Source organism: Bubalus kerabau, chromosome 9 (genome assembly GCF_029407905.1).
Source record: "Bubalus kerabau isolate K-KA32 ecotype Philippines breed swamp buffalo chromosome 9, PCC_UOA_SB_1v2, whole genome shotgun sequence".
Lineage (NCBI taxonomy): Eukaryota > Metazoa > Chordata > Mammalia > Artiodactyla > Bovidae > Bubalus > Bubalus kerabau.
In genome coordinates, this window is record NC_073632.1 from 98,434,490 (window position 1) to 98,439,495 (window position 5,006).

The window sequence follows — 5,006 nt, forward strand, 5'->3', positions numbered from 1 at the left end:
ATGGAAAAAACAAAAAAACTCCATAGGAAAAAAATGGTTTTGTATACGGGAAGAAACAATATAAGTTCAAAATTTACAGATAAGTGTTAGCTCTTTCACTCACCTCTAAAAAATTTATACGAATATCCAGTCAACACCAACAGGGTTATCTCCCTTGAAATGTTATCTATATGGATTTCCAAGTAGCCCACAGGGCTGTATACTGTCTTGGAATGTCCTCAGAAGGCTCTGTCATTGATCAGGTAACAGAGTAAAAACCCAAGTCCTTTGTTTCAAATGGAAGAGGGAGAGACAGAAGAAATTATTCAAACTTCGTTTTCTTTCCTTGTGGCTTGTGGTTGCCTCCTCCTCCTCTGCCTCCTCGGAAGCCTCCTCGGACTTCAAAGCCTCCCTGGCCTCTGTCACCAACTCTGCCTCTGCCACCTCTGCCACCACCTCGGCCTCCAAAGCCACCTCTGCCTCCTCCTCGGCCACCAAAGCCGTCTTCACCCTTAGGTTTGGCCCAGTCCAAAGTGACTTTGCTTCCATCAATTTCACCATCTTTCATGGTCTCCTTGGCAGCACTGTCTATCTTCCTCACTGTTGAAGTCTACAAAACCAAACCCTTTGGAGGATCCAGTCTCCCAGTCAGTGACTATCCTGGCTCAAATAGAGCCATCAAATGACTAACGTCTCTTCTGTGGTATCCTCAGAGTGACCTTTGACAAACAATTTTTGATGGCTGGCTTCTTAGATTCGGTGATCCCCTGGGTCCTTGCAACTCCAGTCTTCTGGCTCTGCCCTCAATTTCCCTTTTATTACATGAATTTAAAGCTTCTTTTACATCTTCAAATGAAGCAAATTCTATAAATGCATACCCTTTAGATTTGCTATTCTGATTCTGTGGCATCTTGATATGAGTTGCCCTCTCAAATACTTCCTAAAGAGTTTCTTCCATTGCACTTTAGGAGAGGTTGCTTAAAACCAGGGTTTTTAATTCACCACTCCAAGTGTGATTCTTTCCACCTCTATGGTCTTGACTTTGACCTTTCTCTCCAGTGTAGGACAGAGAAAATGGATTGCCCATCTATCTCTGTTCCCCGCTTTTCTTCCAATTTTTTTTCTTCATCAGCTTCTGTCTTAAATTCAATATAAGCAATTCCTTTACTCTTTCCACCCTTACTGACTAATCTGATCTCCACAGCATCTTCAAACACTTCTTTTAAATCATCCTGAGTAACTTTGCAAGGCAGATTTTTAGCCAAAAGTGTTCTCGCATTGCAATTTTTCTTACTGTCTTTTCCCTTTGGTTTTCCTAGTTTAATTTTGTTGCCAAAGACTTTTAAACTAGTGAGTTCCAAGGTTTTTTCCAGGTCTTCAGCAGATTCAAAATCCACATAGCCAAATTTCCTAGACACACCAATTCTGACATCGACAACAGCAAGATCATTTTTAGCAAAAAGGTCACTGATACCTGTTTTCAAGAGCAGATTTATTGAAGTTCAGGTTTCCAACAAAGAGATTGAAAGACGTAGTTGGTTCTGTGCCTTCTACTTTTTGTTTCTTGGCTTCAGGAGCTGCTTTTTTTTAGCCATTTCCTTCTTTCCTTTTCAGGTGCTTCTTTGACAGGCTCTTCTTCCTCTTCCTCCTCTTCCTTTTCCTCCTCATCTTCCTCCTCCTCTTCATCATTGTCATCCTCTTCCTCCTCCTCTTCATCTTCATCTTCAGCAGTGCTCTTGGCCTTCACAGGAACAGCTTTTGCTGGAGCTTTCTTTCCTTTGGCTGATACAATCTCTATAGGTTTTTCTTCAGAGTCACCCTCCTCCTCCTCCTCCTCCTCCTCATCATCTGTGGCAGAAGCAGCACCAAAAGCAGCTGCTTTCCTCAGTGCTGGCTCATCCTCTTCTTCATCATCTTTGTCTTCCTCTTCACTGTCATCTTCATCTTCCTCATCACTGTCTTCTTTCTTGGCATTCTTGCCATTCTTTGCTCCCTTGGCTGGAGCAGCTGCTCCCTTCTTACCAGCGGTTGCTACCAATGCTTTGCTTGGGGTGGCTCCCTTTTTTGGCAGGCATTACTACTGCTTTGGCAGGTGTAACTGTCTTCTTGGCTGGCGTAGCCACTGCCTTTTTTTTGCCAGGGGTGACAACTGCTTTCTTTGCCCGTGAGGCAACTGCAAACTTTTTTGGTGGGGAAGCCATCATCTTCTTTGCTGGAGTTGTGGTAGCCTTCTTGCCTTTTTTTTTTTTTTTTTTTTTTGAGGTATAACAACCTCTTCTCCACTTCTCTCATCCTCTTGATCTTCTGACGTTTGTTCATCTTTACTGTCTTCTTCGGGGAGGAGACATTTTCTTGCAGTCACCTTGATTTTTACCAGCCTTTGCAAGCTTAAAGCTCAGCATTCATAAAACTAAGATCATGGCATCCGGTCCCATCACTTCATGGCAAATACATAAGGAAACAGTGGAAACAGTGGCTGACTTTATTTTTCTGGGCTCCAAAATCACTGCAGATGGTGACTGCAGCCATGAAATTAAAAGACACTTGCTCCTTGGAAGGAAAGTTATGACCCACCTAGACAGCATATTAAAAAGCAGAGGCATTACTTTGCCAACAAAAGCCCATCTAGTCAAGGCTATGGTTTTTCCAGTGGTCATGTATGGATGTGAGAGTTGGACTGTGAAGAAGGCTGAGTACCAAAGAATTGATGCTTTTGAACTGTGGTGTTGGATAAGACTCTTGAGAGTCCCTTGAACTGCAAGGAGATCCAACCAGTCCATCCTAAAGGAGATCAGTCCTGGGTGTTCATTGGAAGGACTGATGTTGAAGCTGAAACTCCAATACTTTGGCCACCTAATGCGGAGAGCTGACTCATATGAAAAGACCCTGATGCTGGGAAAGATTGAGGGCAGGAAGAGAAGGGGACGACAGAGGATGAGATGGTTGGATGGCATCACTGACACAATGGACATGGGTTTGGGTGGACTCCAGGAGTTAGTGATCGACAGGGAGGTCTGGCGTACTATGGTTCATGGGGTTGCAAAAAGTCGGACACGACTGACTGACTGAACTGAACTGAACTGAACTGCGAGCTTTACCATGATGGCGGCTTATGATGGCAGAGTGTGTGGCGAGAGAGTGGCGCAAATGAGCCTGGAGGACCCTAAGCACCATCGATGGCAGCCAATGATCCCTAAGTGCTTAAGCTTGGCTGCCAGCTAGCACTCGAGACTGAAGTGAAAGACAGCCTGCCCTGTAATTGCTTCTGGCAAGGTGACGATGGCCCTTCTGTACATTCTTTAAACATTGAAAACAAAAGGCGGACAGAAATGGTAAAAATAGATCACAATCCAGATTCTAGCTATTATATAAAAAAAAAAAATTGCTATCACTGGCTCACAAATGAGAACTTCCATTAGTAAATCATCCTACTTTTTGCTTTTGCAAGGATTAATTTTGCAATTTTAACTGATGCTGCCTCATTTTCTTTCTCCAATACTTCTGGGTAGAATTAAACTTTCAAGGTCCAGTGAAAGTGGCTGAAATTTCATTATCTTTAATGTCTCATCAAATTATTTACCTTGCCAGGCATTTGCCACCCACTTTTCTTCTGGAATTTCAATTCAAATTTACTTTAAAGAACAAGTGTGTTGCCCTCACTGATGAGAAACCCATGTTTGCAGTAAACAAAAGAGAGAAACATGAAAAACTCATTAGAAAAATAGAATTTGTTTTTGTAATGCCATTTAGGGTGTGATAGATTTGATGGAGAGGCGCTATGAGAATATACAAGCATGTAAATCCAATTTGTAGACGGAGTAATCACCATCTCCTCAAAGATTCTTCCTCTCATCTGCTGAATTATGGCACCACATCTGTCTTGCCTCTGGTGTGAAAAGTGAAAGTGAAAGTATCTCAGTCGTGTCCAACTCTTTGCGACCCCATAGACTGTAGAGTCCATGGAATTCTCCAGGCCAGAATACTAGAGTGGGTAGACTTTCCCTTATCCAGGGGATCTTCCCAACCCAGGGATCGAACCCAGGTCTCCTGCTTTGCAGGCATGAAATTCACTTGCAAATGTTTCAAGTACTTACATTGGTTTTAAGGTAGTCTACTTCTTTTGAGGATGGGAATTGTCTTCTATTATTTTATATTTATTTTCAGTCTCTCAGCTGGAAGTGAACTGAGGATGTTGTCTTGGGATATGATGAATAGGCATAAAATAAGCATGTGGTCCATATTCTCATGTTCTTTCCTTACTCTGTCCATTCCTATCCCCATTACCAAGTGCCTAAAGCACACCTCAGGAAACAGTTCACAAATCGCTAACCTGGGGCTCGTTAGGATAGTGGTGCCTAGGAAGTTTAAAAATCATTAGTGTGATTTCCCACAACACTTTAATATTAAACCCTCTATCAGTTGTGTATGACTCAGACCCCGTGGACTATAGCCCCTCAGGCTCCTCTGTCTATGGGATTCTCCAGGCAAGAGTACTGGAGTGGGTTGTCATTCCTTTCTCCAGGGGATCTTCCCGACCCAGGGATTGAGCCCTGGTCTTCTGCATTGCAGGCGTACTCTACCATCCAAGCCACCAGGGAAGCCCCCTATACTTTAATATTATATGGTATTTAATACAGATATTGAATAATTTTTATACTATTTTATAAGACTGCTGCTGCTGCTAAGTCACTTCAATTGTGTCTGAGTCTGTGTGACCCCATAGACGGCAGCCCACCAGGCTCCTCCATTCCTGGGATTCTCCAGGCAAGAATACTGGAGTGGGCTACCATTTCCTTCTCCAATGCATGCATGCATGCTAAGTTGCTTCAGTCATGTCCAACTGTGTGTGACCCTGTGAACAGCAGACCACCAGGCTCCTCCATCCACAGGATTCTCCAGGTAAGAATACTGGAGTGGGTTGCCATGTCCTTCTCCAACTTTATAAGACTGTTTTATGCTAAACATAGTGCAGGAAACTCAGGACACAAAATGATAGTAATTATAATTTCAGGTAAATTCACTCAATT

The 5,006-nt window shown here is 43.0% G+C and overlaps 1 pseudogene; it reads right to left on the reverse strand.

Moving 5' to 3' along the window:
* Nucleotides 1-301: 301 nt before the first annotated feature.
* On the reverse strand, nt 302-2,381 carry LOC129659935 (nucleolin-like; annotated as a pseudogene).
* Nucleotides 2,382-5,006: the final 2,625 nt, after the last annotated feature.